At 40.6% G+C, this 18,112-nt stretch overlaps 1 protein-coding gene and 2 long non-coding RNA genes across 8 annotated transcripts in view; 1 reads left to right on the top strand and 2 right to left on the bottom strand.

Moving 5' to 3' along the window:
• The window catches only part of PDE8B (phosphodiesterase 8B), a 330,903-nt gene that overhangs the window by 178,448 nt on the left and 134,343 nt on the right, over positions 1–18,112 (top strand). The gene's annotated exons all lie outside the window — the stretch shown is intronic.
• On the bottom strand, positions 628–17,867 carry LOC110743483. Its single transcript, XR_002522601.2, has 2 exons — positions 17,817–17,867; positions 628–766 (listed from the first exon to the last, which is right to left on the bottom strand). It is a non-coding gene; the product is annotated as an uncharacterized LOC110743483 (long non-coding RNA).
• LOC103885193 lies at positions 11,506–17,178 on the bottom strand. The gene is made up of 2 exons (XR_002522600.2): positions 16,874–17,178; positions 11,506–11,742 (listed from the first exon to the last, which is right to left on the bottom strand). It is a non-coding gene; the product is annotated as an uncharacterized LOC103885193 (long non-coding RNA).

Below are 18,112 nucleotides of genomic sequence, written 5' to 3' on the forward strand. Positions count from 1 at the left end.
GGATTTATTTTTGGGTTCTCTATCCTGTTCCATTGCTCTATGTGTCTGTTTTTATGCCAGTACCATGCTGTTTTGGTTACTATAGCTCTGTAGTATGATTTGAAGTCAGGTAATGGGATTCCTCTAGTTTTGTTCTGTTTGTTCAGGATAACTTTGGCTGTTCTGGGTCTTTTGTAATTCCACTTAAATTTTAGGATTTTATCTATTTCTGTGAAGAATGTTGTTGGTATTTTGCTAGGGGTTGCATTGGATCTGTAGATTGCTTTGGGTAGTATGGACGTCTTAATAATATTAATTCTTATAATCCATGGACATGGAATATCTTTTCAATTCTTAGTATCCTCAGTTTCTTTCATCAGTGTTTTACAGTTTTAATTGTAGAGATCTTTCACTTATTTTGTTAATTCCTATGTATTTTATTTGTAGCTATTTTAAATGGGATTACTTTTTGATTTTTACACAGTCCACTGTTTACATGCAGAAATGCTACTGATTTTTGTATGTTGATTTTGTATCCTGTAACTTTACTGATATATTTATCCGTTCTAATAGTTTTTTGGTGAAATCTTTAGGTTTTTCCAAGTATAAGACCATATTATCTGCAAACAAGAATAATTTGATACTTCCTTTTCAATTTGGATGCCTTTTATTTCTTTCTCTTGTCTGGTTGCTCTAGCTAGTACTTCCCCACGTTCCCTCTTACCGTTCACTTCTGCCTCTGCTTCTGGATCTTGTTTATAATTGTCCACTCTGTTCAACAAGATACCTAGGGGATATATGTGCACAGAAGTTAGTGATTTTTCAGGGCTCTTATTATTAAACCTTGGCCCCACATTCTTAATATGGAACACTGCTTTGGCAGAAGGAAGAGCTAACCAGACATATCACTTCCTTCTGGGAAGAAGCAGCAGGGCTGGGAGAATCCTAGCCCAGACTTTCTCTGGAAGCTACTGCAGCTCCTGACCAGGCTTATCTTACCAGCCAGGTGGGAGTTAGGAAGACTCCAGAGTCACACAAAAAGCCAAAAATCTCCTGAAAACAGTACCCTTTCCAGTGTAGATCCTAGGCTCACCCTTCATTGTTCACTCAGGAATTAAGGCAGCTCTGGGGGTAACCCCATTTATGGAATCCATGTGATGATGACATTGTGGGGGACATTGGCTAAACTCCCATGGGGATGTGCTATAACTGCATTTCAGTGGCTAGGCCCCACCCTTGTCATGCCTCTTCCCAGGTCACTATGGTGATGAGTCACTAATATCAAGAAGTAAAAAAGAATGGCAGTTTATAAGAGACCATAGGATCTCCCTATTCCAGGATCAATGGTACATATGGTTCCTTTTCCTTCCTCTTACTTGTCCTTTAAAACCTCCATTTGAGAGCTGCCTCTTCCAGAAAGCCTTCCTTGACCACCTCCAACTGCAGTCTGGTTTGGAGCTATCTTCTCTGAGCTGGTACTTGCCACCCTGGAAGGCTGTGGCTGGTATGTGATCTTGAAAAAGTGGTTCCCTAGCTTTGTGGGAGTGGAATCTAGATGACAAATGGTTAAGGAGTTGGGGATAGGGGTGTAGATGGGACAGCCAAGGCTAATATCTTTCAAATTTCAGATTGGACTGTGGAATGAAGAAGGTAGTGACTGAAGGTCACTGGGGAAGTTTATTTATTTAGTTTTTGATGTGAAGAACATTTTTTGAAGGCGAAGGAGTATTGGAAACATTAGTAAAATAGGGAATAATCAACAGGTCATGGCCCAGGAGGAGGCCAGAAGAAGTGGAATCAATAACAGGTGGAAGGAAGTGAAACGAAAGACACAGAGGAAGCTCTAGCTGGACATCCCCAAAGTTGTTCAACAATGGGAGCCACTGTTTCTTGAAAGTTGACTAGATGCTGGATAGTCTTTATACATTCTCATCTGATCTCCACAGCAGCCACTTCACATTCTACAGATGAGAAAACCAAGGCTTAGAACAGGTTCTTCAGGTGGTACATGTTGGGGAGGGATGTGAATGTAGTCAGTGCAACTTGCAGAATCTCCTCTACCAGAGTCTTACTTCTCAAAGTGTGGTCCTCAGAACAGCACCACCTGGGATCCCATTAGAAATGTTGACTCTCAGTCAAATCCTCAGACCAACTGAAACAGACCTGCGATGTTTACATATGTTGAGGTCTGGAAACCCTGGTCTAAACTTCTGCCCCTTGTTCTCCTTGAAGTGTTAGATGTTGGCTTGGCTCCCTGCTTAGAGTAAGGTTAGTGGAGCATGCTGAGGGCAGAGGCTTGAGGGTGGAGGGAACAGCAAATCACAGGAATATGATGGAATGTATTAAGAGAGAGCTTCTAGAAGGTTATGATATCTATTAGTTCACAGGTTATGGCTATCCTGGTAATGACTTCATTTAAGTTGATATCATTGTACTTTGCAGAGAGAACAGCCAAGTAACCTTGGTTGACTCTGGTTGTTCTAATATTCTTAGCTATCCATTCTCTTGGGAGTGTCAAACCATAGCTGGCTGATCTGTTATCAAAGGACTTGTGGTGCCTTGAACATGTCCTGTTATTTCACAATCAGTGCCCTTTGTGCATATGGTTCCTTTTCTTTGTTCTTTGTCTGGCTTGTCCTTTAAAACCTCCATTTGAGAGCTGCCTCTTCCAGAAAGCCTTCCTTGACCATCTCCAGCTGCAGTCTGGTTTGGAGCTATCTTCTCTGAGCTAGTACTTGCCACCCTGGAAGGCTGTGGCTGGTACGTGACCTTTAAAGAACTTATCATGGTACCTGGCACATAGTAAGTGCTCAATAAGCACTAGCTTCTATTATTAGCCCAGAAGTAGGAATAAAAATAGTTGAGAGTAGAACATACGGTTCAGAGAGTAGCACAGTATAAGGGGGGCAAAAATAACTGAAGGTCCTAGCAAGAGCCATATGGAAGTGGTCGACTAGGAGGTTTCTGTGCTGGGAAGGGAGGATGAGAAGGCAAGAGAGAGGCAGTGGAAAGTTCATTATTTTTTAAATGTGTTTTTATTGTATGTATTTAAGGAGAGAAAGTGATGTTTTCATATACCTGTGCACAGAATGATTTTGAATGGCTCTAATTGCTACAAGGTCAGTTACAAGATGGAGGAGAAAGAAGACATGAATTTAAAGAAGCTTGCTTATCCGAATCATTCTTCTTTTAAGAAAGACTTATATTCATTATAGCTGATTATAAGAGTTAGGACAAATTTATAATGTGGCCAGACTTGTGTTTTAGATTATTAGTGCGTCTTTGTGCTGCGCTGAAGCCCTTGTCATCACTGCAGTGTATGTAGCTCCCACTTATGTACTTTCTATAGAATCTGAAGCCTAATTTTAACATTTATAGTTTTTTATAGTTATTGAAACTTTGCTTCTATCCTGTTAATTCTATCTGTAATTTATTTCAAATCAATTTCTTGAAGAGGCAGGTAATAGCCTATTATATTATTTTTCCTATGGGAAAATATGATCCTTTATTAATTTAGTTTTTTTAAATTTACAAAAAGTCTATTACCCAGAAAGCACTATAGAAAATGCTTTTGAGAGATGCAGTTATGAACTAGCAATCACCCTTGTCCTTCAGGAAGCTGACAGCCTAGGAGAGGAGATATCATAGGTAGAGATGACTTTAACCACAACAATGTGAGATGCTATAAGAGAGGCAGGGTAGTACACTTACTGAGGAATAATAACTTGCTTTTGGGCTGGGGAGAGGAGTAGAGGATAAAAGCTTTGAGGCAAAGGCGATGATTCAACTTGACCTTGAGATTTTGTCTGGGTTTGACAGGAAGAAATAGGGCAAAAGCCATTTGAGGTGGACAAAATAGTATATAAAAAATAAAGTTTGATTTTTATTAACACAATGGTGAAAAGAGAGAACTGCCAGGTAGTTCCATCTTTTTTTTTTTCTTTTGAGATGGAGTTCGCTCTTGTTGCCCAGGCTGGAGCGCAATGGCGCAATCTCTGCTCACCGCAACCTCCACCTCCTGGGTTCAGGCAGTTCTCTTGCCTCAGCCTCCTGAGTAGCTGGGATTACAGGCATGCGCCACTGTGCCTGGCTAATTTTGAATTTTTAGTAGAGACAGAGTTTCTCCATGTTGGTCAGGCTGGTCTCGAACTCCTGACCTCAGGTGATCCACCCGTCTCGGCCTCCCAAAGTGATGGGATTACAGGCGTGAGCCACCACACCAAGCTAGTTCCATCTTTAGACTAACATTTAAGCATCCATAAGAAGGAGGAACTGCTGTTTAATGAATGCTAATGTTTAGGTACATATATATTATCTCAATTAATCCTCAAAAATCCCCTATGAGGTAGGGAGGTATTATTATTTGTATTATAGAGGCAAATAAACTGAAGTTCAGGAAAGTGAATCATTTTGCTCAAGGGCCACACAGGTCATCTGTGTCAGGGCTGGAAATCCAACACAGATCTATCTGATTCCAAAGCTTTCCACTGCTTCCTGCTGCCTTCCTGTGGACCCGTTCATAAGACTGACTTATTCATTCATTCCACAAGTACTTATTGAGCATCTGACATGTCCCAGGTGCTGTGCTAGGTCCTGGACTTGCAGTAATGGCCAACCTAGCCTAGCTACATGTGGGGGACAAATGGAGGCACAAATAGTGCCTTGGTATTCTGAGACCTACAGATTTCCAATTAAGTATAAATTTAGAAGATGAATATGCTTTATTGATCTCATCAAATAGCCTATGGATAACCCTCATCAAATAACTAATAAAGGCACAGTGTTCACTGAGGAAAAACAGATGGGAAAATACAGGATATTTCAATGTCATAGTTGGAAAATTTACAACTTAACTATTTTATTAAAACATCAGTACTTTGGAATTTTAGCAGTTGTAGACCTGAGAGCCCAAGAGGAGACTGCCCCCATGCCATGCAAATTGTCATAAAAGTTTTAGATAAAAGTTCATGTATACGTTTCAGAGAGAGAAAGAGAAAGAGATTTTGTTGACAGCCAGATGAAAGTAAGTGGTCAGAAATTTAATCTACTGGCCCACTAAAAAGAAAATTTTCAAGATACTGAGAAACGCAAAATATAAAGTAAAAATCAAGCATAATATCACCACTTTACACCACAGAGTATCTCACACACACACACACATACACACACACACACACATACACACACACAGAGAGAGAGAGAGAGAGAGAGAGAGAGGGACACTAGTTGAGTACAGTGGTGCCCACCTATAGTCCCAGCTACTTGGGAGGCTGAAGCAGGAGAATCACCTGAGTTCAGGATTTGTGACCAGCCTGGACAAAATAGTGAAACTCCATCTTTTAAAAATACACTTATACATTTACTGTATATACTTACATGTATACTGTATATGTAAAGTCCTTCCTTAGAGGTAACCACTGTTAACAATGTGGAGTTTATCCTTTCTGAATTTGTTACTCATAGTGACAAATCTGTTTAGGTTTGCTCATACAATCTTTCTTTTCTTTCCTTCCCAAAAAAAGGACCATTTAAAAATTCTTATTTGTCTGCCATTTTCCTTTTGGTCTCGTTAATTAATTTATTTTTGTCTTTTAAGAGAACAGTTTTAAATTGCTCCTCGTGAGGGTGCAACACACCAGTAGGATTATCAGCGAAGTGTGGGCAAGGCTATGAATGTGGATCTGATGCCTGGGAGAAGGGAATTATCTTGTGACTCAACTAAAATACAACCAAAGACTCGAGAAGTTATGGATTTGCTCTTAATTGCTTTAATTGCTGCACAATTCTCCTTAGTTACTCTGTGAACTTGTAAGAATCCACCCACAGTAAAAGTCGAATTTGACAAGTTGTGAGAAATTGTTATGAGGATTACAATTCTTTGTGTCCCACGTGCAAAGCGCTTCCAAGATATTTCTTTAAATGTTGAATTTCATTTAAATATCTCAAATGAAGAAAAAGATACCTAACCACATGAGGTTGGAAAACTTAAAAGTAATTGTTATCCTATCCTACAGACACACCAAAGGGTACTTAAAGATGACAAAGTGGGATATAAATATATATACTATTATCCTCTGAACTAAAGCAAGTAGTATATATTTGTTATCCTTTATACTGAATTAATTATGTAAAAAATAAAGTTCAAAATATGAGTGTAGTTACTGTGTGACGAATTGCCTGAATTACTCAAGTGATTATCTCAAACCTCTACGTCATTTGCTTGTAGAGTTCTTTAGAAGCACTTAGTACAGTTATCTGAAAGTGTCTCTAAGGTACGACATTTCTGTGTGCATTATTGTACTCAGCATTTAAAACATGTCATTGCACTGATCTCCTTCCTGTTTCTTAAAATAAGCCAAGCCCTTTCTGGCCTCAGGGCCTTTGCACCTGCTGTTCCCGCCGCTCAGTTGCTGACGCTCTTCTCTGTATGAAGAAGCAGAATCACTCCTCATCTTTCAGGGTTGGCTCAGCTCAAAGGCCTGTACCTCCAAGAGCCTGCCAGGATCACCTCATCTAGAGTGTCTTCTCCCTCCAATCACTTCCTATTATCTGATTTATTTTCTTCATGCCACTTGTCATAATCTGTCATTCTTATGTTTGTTTGCTTACTTTTTGAGTCAGGCCTCTGCCTTGGCACACAGTGGAGTCCTCAATAAATACCTGGTAGATGAATAAAGAGCTTTATTAGTTCTTCTTTTCCTCATTCGTTCATGCCTTCATTTATCTGTTCAGCATCAGACACACATTGAGTGTCTAATGTGTCTAAGTCACAGTGCTGGACTCAGTAATAGTGATTGTAGTGGAATTTTCAGGTAATTAATGCTTAGCGCTTCAGATGCTGATATTTACTTAAAAGTAAATATTGGATATAAATAAAGGATATAAATAAGTAAAGGATAATAAAGTAATTGGATATAAATAAGTAAATTATAAAATACTGGATGAGACTATTCCTTGAATACATTACAGCACATCTCAAATAGAAGCTCTAGTATTGATATGGCGTGGTCCTCACCGTGAAGTGTCCTTACAGTGAATTTTTTAAATTTACATTTTGGTTTTTCTCTGAGCCCAGAGGGATGCCACTTCCTTTATCCTAACTCTGACTAGTTGCTCCAACAATGGCCCCTTCCTGCCTCTAGACACAGGGGTGCTGGTCACTGATCTCGGTTCAAAAGCAGGATAAGACAGTTGCTTTCATGGTGGTGGTTCTCACCATGAACCTTGACATTCCAGTTTTCCCACAGCGTGTGAAGGTCTCAAGTTGTTCACATATAACCTTGATTCTCCAAGGGGTGATATGGTAGAACACAGAAACAGATTTTTGGAAAATTGCATCCACAGAGTTAAATACTATGGATGTTTCTTATCTTGTCATAAAATCACCTGCGTATATTCTTTTTATAAAGCGATCTTTCTAAGATGAAATTTATATTAATGTAATACGTTAGTGCTCAGATGGCCTTTAGCAAAGGATTTTAGGAAACACCTATTATCTATGACGGGGGTTGTCAGAATGCAAAACTTCAAATCATCTTCCACATAGGAAGCTCTTTTCTGGGTTCTGGGTTTGTGCTTATTATTTTGGTGTTTCCCTTTTAACTGTCTTCAGAAGGCATCTTCTGACAGTGGCAACATCAAACTGCGAAATATCATAGGCTTATTTGGTGGGGATTTTACTTCTGGATTTGTTCCTCTTGACATGAAAAACATATATTCTCTGCTTCATATAAAAAATGTAGGCTTACTTTTAAGTAGCTATATTTTTAAAATCTGTGTCCTGTTTTTGATCTAGTTCTTATTATATCTTGCATTTTACCTGCCATTTCTCTTCTTTCTCTTTTGTTCATTTTACAGGAAATGGGAGATCAGAGATGCTCAGATTTTATCAGTGTAGTTTCCCCACACATCACAGCTCTCTCCTGTCTCTTTTATTCACAGTTAAGACACTAAAGACTTCCCAGTGAGCAAATTTTTCATAGGTGAAACTTACTCCATCAACCACTAAAACTTTGAAGACATTATTTTAACCACTCTGGAAATACATTTCACAGTTCCCTCATTTGCAAAATAAACTTTGCATAAGATATACATAGAAGGTATGCCTCTCTTTCACAGAGTCAGAGCCAGCCTAGTGAGCTTTCACTTTTGTCCAAGGTTGGAAGGGGATGGTTTGGAGGTTGTTGAGCTAATCAGAGCTGTTTTCCTTGGCACCAAATGCTCTTATGTCTTTGCCTCTGCCTACCACTCTCAGCTGCCGTTTCCTGGGACCATCACTGGGTCTTTGTAATTCTCATTTTTTCCTTATTGTAATGACAGTTGGCTGAGTTAAGGTTCAAGTTTACCTCCACCTCTTCTATAGAGAAACGTCTCCCAAGTTCAGTGCTCTAGAGCCGCTGTCTTGCAATTCCATGCTCCTGTTCGGTTCTGGTAGGTAGGAACCTGACTTCTGAGTAAAGGGAATAGGGGATGTCATACTAAGTTGTCATTACAAATCCCTTCAGCCTTACTGATAGCCTTGCTCAGGACTATCCATTTTAGTTTTTCAACTACCGTGTTCTCATGAGATGGAAATGGTAGAGCCAAGTGTCTTTGAAGAATTCTACTTGAGATTCAGAGCAAGACTCCATTTTATTTTTTAAAGAGAGATACTTTTTTTTTTTTTTGAGACCGAGTCTTGCTCTGTCACCCAGGCTGAAGTGCAGTGGCTCACTGCAAGCTCCGCCTCCCAGATTCACGCCATTCTCCTGCCTCAGCCTCCTGAGTAGCTGGGACTACAGGCGCCCGCCACCGCGCCCGGCTAGTTTTTTGTATTTTTTAGTAGAGATGGGGTTTCACTGTATTAGCCAGGATGGTCTCGATCTCCTGACCTCGTGATTCCCAAAGTGCTGGGATTACAGGCATGAGCCACCATGCCCAGCACAAAGAGAGATACTTTTTTTTCAAGTTTTTGAGTGGCTAGTTTTGCATATTAATACTAACACTGAAAATACTACAAAATCAATTTTTTACACGTTGTATCTTTTTCTTGACAAATACTAGTTTACGTTGCTATTTCTAACTAGTTCCTTCAGGGTATGAAATATACAATGGGGAAACTTTGAGACTCATGTTACTTCCTGTTGTTAGAGTGCTTGATTTAGTGCTTTAATTACTATACACTACTGAAACAAAGTGAATATACACCACCTTATGAAATCACTTGTTATTTTCTTAAACTGTTTTGTTTCTCCTATAATTACATCTTTATATCACATTTCACAAAATACTGGTGATTATGTGATGTTCTAATGAGTGTGTATAGATAATAAAACTAAGAAAATGGATTTTAGATTTAGTGGGGCTACCACCTAAAAATTAAACTTGCTTAGTTTCAAATTTCCAATCCTTTGATGATTTGTATCGTAAACAGGATAGTTTTTTATTACATTTACAAAACGTGGGCATGACTTGAACAAGAGTTGCTATTCTTAAGTCAATTACTTTCATTTTATGCTGTATCTTGCCTTCTTGATGTTCTGGATGGTATGTCCTTGTAGTCCCACTAGAGTCTGTAATGCTACTGTAGTTCCCAGCTTCCAACTGTCATCTGTGTGGTGATGCCATAAGCATTGGAAACAGCACTGTCCTTAGAGCCAGAAAGCACTGGTTCCTTCACCCTTTAACTGTGACTTTCCTCCCCCTCAACCCTCTTTTTTTAAAAGTCAACACTTATTGAGGACTTAAGGTTATATGCTGCATGTCACGTGTTTTCTAGATGTTGCTTCTTTTAATTATCACAAGAAGCCTATGATGTAGGTATTAGTATCCACATTTTACAAATATGCAGACTCAGGCCCAGAGAGATTGAATAACTCCCAGGTTAGCCAGCTGGTTAGTGACAAAGGTGGGATCTGAATACAGGTCTTACTTCCAAAGCCTGCGCTTGAATTACCTCCTGTACCACCTGTACTACCTTTGTGCCTCTCTGAACCAACTTTGAGTTTTCTGTGAAGTGAGAGTGACAATCTCAGTCTCATGGGGTTGTCCAGGGACATAAGTGAGGTGAAGGAGGCACAGCATCCTTATCTTATGCTGCACTTGAGCAATATAGGTAGTCCAGCCTGGATAGTCATCTTCTTTTCATTGCATGCCTTTTCCTATTTCTGGATTATAGGAAACAGTGTCTCCCACCTGGGCCAGCTTTCTCCTGCCATCCAGCAGACACCCCAGTTCTGAGTTGGTGTGCATCGACGAAGTGCAAATAAAGTGGAATATGCCTCATGAAGCAGGAAAGTAGTCATGAGGAAAGGCATGCACTTGAGAGCCGTGCCTGGGCTCTTTATCTTCTGACAGATAGGATCATTTCCAAGCTGTGAGAGTGCAGGGGATCGGGTGCCAACCAGGACACTGAAGAGCTCCCAGAGCTTTCTGTCTTCAGGCAGTCACATGCAAGCCCTCCCCTGGAAGGACTGTCAGACCACACCTGTGCCGCTGCTGCTGTCTCCTCCCTGTCCTCCTGCAGGAGAGTGTGTGTGCGTTCTAAATTTCCAATTGACTGTGGACCAAGGCCCTTAAAAAATACGATAAAAACAAATTTCTGGAAAATAGCTTTTAAAATGGTATTCAAAATGTAAGCATCGTATTTTATTAGAAGATTCAACAGCAAGAAAATAACATGGCAAAAATGCCCTGGCAATGCCAAATTGCTGGAAGTTTCTAAGCACTTACTGTCCATTTTTTTCCTAATCCCTTTACTGTTGGGTAACAGTTCACAGACTGACCAAGGGTGGTGGCTCACGCCTGTAATCCCAGCACTTTGGGAGGCCAAGGCGGGCAGATCACAAGGTCAGGAGTTTGAGACCAGCCTGACCAACATGGTGAAACTCCATCTCTATTGAAAATACAAAAAATTAGCTGGGCGTGGTGGCACATGCCTGTAATCCCAGCTACTCAGGAGGCTGAGGCAGGAGAATCGCTTGAACCAGGGAGGCGGAGGTTGCAGTGAGCCGAGATCACACCACTGCACTTCAGCCTGGGTGACAGAGAGAGACTCCTGTCTCAAAAACGAACGAACGAACAAACAAACAAAAAACAGTTCACAGACCACCACCAGCGCACAGACTGCCGGCCCAGAGCCCACGCTGACTGAGGTGGGCACTTCATGTGTAAGTGCAGGTCCACCTGCTGAGGGGCTGGAGGTGTGCTTGCTGCCATAAACTCGCTCTGTGGAATGTGTGCACAAGCCCCAGGCCACAGTGCCTGTGGAAGTGCCAGTTCCCTGCTGCCCTTCATGACACCACTACCCTTGTGACTTGGCCTCTACCTCAGCTCCAGTTTCATTCTGGTTTTGCCTGATGCTGGAGCTCATCCCTGAAACTAACTGGTTTAGTGGCTGTGGTACTGAAAGGGTCTTCCCGCGTCCCTCCCCGAGGCCTGGATTCTGTTGTCTGGATGCCTAGCTGTTGGCCAGGATTCTAATCCAATGTTTTAGTTTCCTCTTGTTGCTGCAACAAATTGCCACAAATTTAATGACTTGAAACAACAAAACGTTATTCTCTTGTACTTCCGGAGGCCAGAAATTCAAAATGAATCTTATGGGATAAAACAAGGTGTTGGCAGAGCTGGCTCCTTCTGGAGGCTCTAGGGCAGAATTCACTCTTGCCTCTTCCCAGCTTCTGGTAGCTGCCAGCATTCTGCAGCCCACGGCCACCTTATCCCAGTCTCTGCCTCCATTGTCACATTGCCTTTTCCTCTTCTGTTGCCAAATCTCCATTCACCTCCCTGTCATGAGAACACTTTTGATTACAGGTAGGCCTCCCACCCCAATAATCCAAAATGATCTTTCCACCTTAAGGTTCTTAACACAATCACACCTGCAAAGTCCTTTTTGCCCTGCAAGGTGGCATGCATAAGTTCCAGGGATCAGGACCTGGATCTCTTTGGAGGGCATTACTCAGCCTACTACGATGATGGTTGGGAATTTGTATCATGATCACTTCACCCCCTGTAAATTTTGCTTCTATTGTGCATTACTCCAACCCCCACTCCACTTCAACTGGACTAGCCAGTATATGGGATCATTTGTGGGGGCGATCTGAGGTTTTCAGAGTCTGGGGGTGCTGGTAGCAGCTAATACTTAGTAATGTGTGTTTCAGATTATCTGCTAAGGACTTTATATACTCTCCTGTTTAAAACTCACATCAACCCAACAAGTACTGTGGCTTGGGGAAGCCACATGCAAATTCTGTTCAGCCTGACTTGAGAGCCAGAGTCCTTACCCGCTAACTGCCCTATGGACAGAGGCAGACCCTGTGATTTGGGCTTTAAGCACGTCTCTTCCCCACAGGGACCAGCCTCATGGCAGCCCTAGTGCTCCAGCCTGACCCTGTGGTCCCAGCTTCTTTTCTTTCCCAGATAGCCTGCAGGATGCACCTTCCCAAGAGGGGACAGCCAGGATGAGCTTCTTCAGCTCTCTCCCAGCAGGACACGTACAGCTCAGGAACTCAAGCAGCAGACTGTGTGAATAACCCTGAGTTTCCAGGCAATCTGGCTCTCAGCCCCCACACTGTGCTGCCCCTTGGACAGGCAGGGAGTTGGCAGTCAGCAGACACTGGCTGAGTTTGGATTTGTTTGCTGATCCTGTCATAATACGTCATTAAACATTCCTGGCTGGAAGTCAGACGTGAGAGCGCTGGAGGGTATTCTCACACCCCTGTGCTGTGGGGAGGCCTTCCCTTTTTTCTGGCTGCCCCGGTACCCTCTAGAGCCTCCTATCTGCTGCTCGGAGGCAGTGCCTGCAGCAGCTGGGCTCCTGCAGCAGCTGGAGGTGGAGGAAAGACTATTAGGCCGTGAGTCACCTTCCTCCGACAGCAAATGTGAGCCCTGGTGGAGCAATGTCCAGCAGATTCAGGAAAGTGTGAAATCTAGAACTCTCTGTGGTGGCCTGAGGCAATAGTCAGACATGGCTGGTAGAGCTGTGCTGCCTCAGAAGTTGTCCTGGATAAGCTGCTCTGGATCCCCATCCATGGAAGCATAAAATGTCAAGCAGAAGGATGTTACAAGAATTAGAACGTAAGCCCTACGCTAACCTCAGGGAGCGCTCCCTGGGGCTACCTTTGCTGGGAGGTGCCTGGCCCAGACCTGTCCAACCTGGGCCTGCAGCCAGGAACTTTCTCCCAGAGTAGCAATCTTATTAAATTCCCTGTAATATACATGTTTTAATAATAGAAGTATGGATATATTATTGATGAGGATACAAATCGCTTTACATCTTTTACATTATGTAAGTAAGCACTGAAGTTATTTCTTTTTTAAAAAATAGACTTAATGTTTTTTACAGCAGTTTTAGATTCACAGCATAATTTTGCAGAAAGTAGAGTTCCCATATATTCCCAACCATGCCCCACCCCTGACCCCCCGCAGCCACATGCACAGCCTCTTCCACTATCAACATCCCCCACCAGAGTGGTACACTTCTTACAACTGATGAGCCAACACTGACAACAATATAATCATCCAGAGTCCATAGTTTACATAAGGGTTCACTCTTGATGTACATTCTGGGGAGTTTGACAAATGTATAATGACAAATATACACCACTGTAGTATCATCCAGGAAAGTTTCACTGCCCTAAACATCCTTTGTGTCCCACCTGTTCATCCCTCCCTTCCCCCTAATTCCTGACAATCACTGATCTTTTTAATATCTCCACAGTGTTGCCTTTTCCTGAATGTTATATGGTTGGACTTGTATAGTATGTGGCCTTTTCAGATTGACTTGACTCCTTTCACTTAATAATATGCATTTAAGGTTCCTCTGTGTCTCTTCATGGGTTGACAAACTATTTCTTTTTAGTGCTGAATAATATTCCATCATTAGAATGTACCACAGTTGAGTTATCCCAGTCACCTACTGAGAGACAACTTAGTTTCTCCAAGCTTGGGCAGTTATGAATAAAGCTGCTGTAAACATCTGTGTGCCGGTTTTGTGTGGACATAAATTTTCAGCTCATCTGAGTAAATATCAAGGAATGCAATTGCTGGATTCTATGGCAAGAGCATGTTTAGTTTTGTAGGAAACCAAGTCTTCCAAAGTGACTACATTTTGCATTTTCACTGACAATGAATTAGAGTTCCTGTTGCTCCACATCCTTGCCAGCATTTAGTGGTGTCAGTGCTTGCAATTTTTCCATTATAATAGGTGTGTACTGGTATATCATTGTTGTTTTAATTTGCATTTCCCTAATGATATGATGCAGAGCATCTTTTCGTATGCTTATTTGACATCTATGTATCTTCTTTGGTGAGGTGTCTGTTCATTTCTTTTACCCATTTATTAATAGGTTGTTCATTTCCTAATGATTGAGTTTTAAGAGTTCTTTGTGCATTTTGGGTAACAGTCATTTATCAAAATACATTTTGCAAATATTTTCTTCCTGTCTGTGATGTCTTCTCATTCTCTTGACAGTATCTTTTGCAGAGCAGAAAATTTTAACTTTAAATTAAGTCTAGCTTATCAATTATTTCTTTCATGGTCATGCCTTTGGTGTCTTACCTAAAAAGTCATTGCCAAACTCAAGATCATTTAGATTTCCCCTGTGCTATCTTCTAGGAGTTTTATAGTTTTGCATATTACATTTAGGTTAGATTTCCTTTTCATAAACTTTTTAATTGAAGAATAATATGCAAACAAAAGTTTAAAAGTCCTAAGTATACAAGTTGATGAATTATCAGAAAGTCAACACATTCATAACTATCACACAGGTTAAGCAATAGAACCGGTACCTCAGAAGCCTCTCTTGTCCCCTTTCTCAATCATACCTCCCTCCCTTTCTATTCCGACTTGTAAAACCATAGGGTAATGTTGCCTGTTTTTGAACCTTAAGTAAAATGAAGTAATATAGCATATACTATTTTATGTCTGGCTTCTTTTGCTTAATGTTACTTTTCAGAAATAATCTATCTTGTTGGGTGTTGCAGTGTTTAATACGTCTTCATTGCCATATAGTCTTCCAATGTTAATGGACATTTGAGATGTTTCTATTTGGAGCTATCATGAATAATGCTACTGTAAACATTCTTGTACATATCTTTTGGTGCTCACTGGCACATTTCTATTGGGTACTTACCTAAGATAGATAGTGAGTGTCACTATTTTTCCATTGTGTGCCCCACTGTCCCAGCTTCTGCCTAGACTTCCAGAGTAATAATTTTCCTCCCTTTCATTTTCAGAAGTGTTCAGTTTGGCTAATAAATGAATTATGTCTTTTGATGAATAGAAATTTCACTTAGTCCAAGAAATCTTTTCCTACCCCAAAGTCATGAAGACAGTTGCCTATATAATCTTTTAGAAGGCTTATTGTTTTAGTTTTTACAGTTATCCTTTTATGTTAACCCAGATAAAATAACCTTTTATGTTTACTACTAGTATGCTCTTTATTCACTCCTCAACAGTCATGTTTCCTTCTGGTATCATTTCCTTTAATCTGAAGTAATTATTGTCGCATTTCTTATAATGAAGATCTGTGGGCAATGAACTGTCCTTAGTTTTACTTTGTCCAGAAATGTCTTAACTTGAAAGCTGCTTTTCCTCTGTTTCCTGTTTCCATAGTTTCTCATGAAAATTTAGCAGTCATCTGAAGCATTGTCCCACTGTGTGTATTGTGTAGTTTTTCTTGGGCCGCTTTTGTCTTTGGCTTTCAGCAGATTAATTACAATGTGCCTAAACATAGTTTTCTTTGTATTTTTCCTGTCTGTCCTTTGTTGACTTCTTAAATCTGTAAATATATGCCATTCAGCAAATTTGGACATTTCCCATCTATTTTTTCCCAAATACTTTTATCTCCTCTTCTTTTACTTTTCTCCACCTGGGACTTCAATTGCTAATATGTTAGGTCTTTTGATATTGCCCACAGATCCCTAGGTCTCTGTTTATTTTTTCCTTTCTCTCACAGATCTTGGTCTTACAAAGTCTCACTGCACTGGTATCTATCTATCTGACACTTTCAAATAGATTTTTAAAAATTCTTTCCAATTTCTCTGGTTATTCTTATAGGAGAGTCGGCCCAAGAAAACTAAGGTTCAGAGAGAATAAATAAATTGTCCGGGGTCACATAAACCCTGAAAGTAGAATCTCTATGAAATCTATTTAGATAGGAGACACAAGACCAGAGAAATCTGAGACTTATAGCAGCCTGCACACCCAGCCTTCACCATCCTTTGTCGTTTGGGTATTAAGTTTGACAATCGCTGTGTTTAACTCTCTTGTTTTACAAAACTGATATCCATAGAGATGGTGTGATTTATCCCTGACCACACAGCGAGGTAATATATGAGTTAGGGCAAAATCTAGGTCTGTGCTCCTCGATTTTTTCCTGTTAAATCTTGCTGCCCCTCTCTTTTTTTTTTTGTTACTCAGGTACCCAGATCTACATCCCAGCTTTAGTAAGACTTCTCAGCAGTCCAAGAAGATTCTTCTCATTTGTAGAAAATTGTCCTTGATTTATGCAGCCACAACCACATATGAGTGTCACCTCTTATCTTTTTTCCCCCCGCTTTCTTCACTTCTCTTTCTATCTCTGGATTTTTACATTGCCACTGACATCTTGCTTGTGGCTAATGGACACGTCCACACTGAGAGAAGTGTGCTCTAGTAGAGTGGGTTCAGGACTGCATAATTAGTTTGTCCTCTTTTATGCCTGGGTATATTATATCAGATTCTTCAAAAGGTTTTGAAACATAAGGTGAAGAGGGAAATGATAAAATAAGGCATTTGAGATTTTTAAACTCATGATTAGCTGCTTCCTTTGAAGGTAATTAATAATCTCTTCTAGAATTGCTAGTAAAGGCTTTTAACTTTTGTGGTTTATATGCTGTTCTCTTAAGCACATGGTATATATTTACAGGCTCTTACCTTAAATTTTAGGCAGAATCATGAGTTAGATGCTGGGAATAAAGCTGACCAGAAGTAAATCAATTCCCACATCTCATCTTTGTAAGGCCTGAAAATGTGATATTTCGTGCTGCTGGTTTTGAAGAGAAAGCATTTTGGTGGTTACCAGGAGGAAAGAATGGGGCAGGATGAAAGTGTCACTGGCCTGGCAGCCTGGAGACCTCTATTTTATCCCATTGTGACCTCTCACTTATGTGTGACCCTGGACACATCACATACAATTTAGGCCTTATTTGGCAATAGGTAAAATGAAAGGGTTGGACAAGATATTCCTTGGGAGCCTTTCATTTCTCAAAATTTTGGAAAACTGTCCTTTACTGTGAGGCCAGTGTCTGGAACAGCATTTTGTAATACGAATGAGGACTTAAAGCAATTTTTTATTTCCTGTGATCTTGTGGGAAGAGGGTGGGTAAAGTTAGATAATCTAGAAGTTGACGTTTGTGTTTTCATGTAAGCAAGTCAAATGTTCTGGACTACATTTTGTTTCAAGCTAAACAGCTTATGCTGTGATGACCCAGCTTATTAAGTTATATAACAAATGTAAGGCACCTATTTCATTTCCTTATCACTGTGGGGCTCAGTAAGGAGTTTCCAAAAGAATGAATGAGAGATTATCATCATAATATCTATCACTTATCAACTGCCTGCTGTGCCAAGATACATTCGTGAGTAATACAGATTTGGCATCTGCCCTCTCCAAGGGGTAAATATTATTACCCCTAGTTCCACGTGTGGAAAATGAATCCCAATCTGGTCTTATATTAAAAGCCATTTACCACTTAGCAACATTGGCAGCTTTAGTTCTCCAGCAGCCTGCATTTTGTGCTAAGGAGCAAAGTAATCTTCCATTTACCAAGAGCTTTTTCAGCTTTTTAATGATGTATTAAATTAAACACCCACTCACCAAATATCTGTGAGTGTTGGTTGCGCAGATGGATTTGAGTGTTTGGTGCTGGGATGCATCTTGTCACAGCTGATCACTTACTGGTTCTCTGACTGTGGTTGGATGGAGTTGGCATCTGTCTCCTAGGGTCCTCCTGCCCCCAACAGTTTGTGGTTATGGTGATAAAATTATTGTGTGGTAAATATCATGGCAGACGTATAAACAGAGTAAAGGGGACAGCAATTGAAAGACTCAAACACACGTTAAGGTTCTAACTGTTTCAGTTACCAAGGCTCAGGAAGGCGTATGTTGGGTGT

This window comes from Papio anubis, chromosome 5 (assembly GCF_008728515.1).
Source record: "Papio anubis isolate 15944 chromosome 5, Panubis1.0, whole genome shotgun sequence".
Classification (NCBI taxonomy): Eukaryota; Metazoa; Chordata; class Mammalia; order Primates; family Cercopithecidae; genus Papio; species Papio anubis.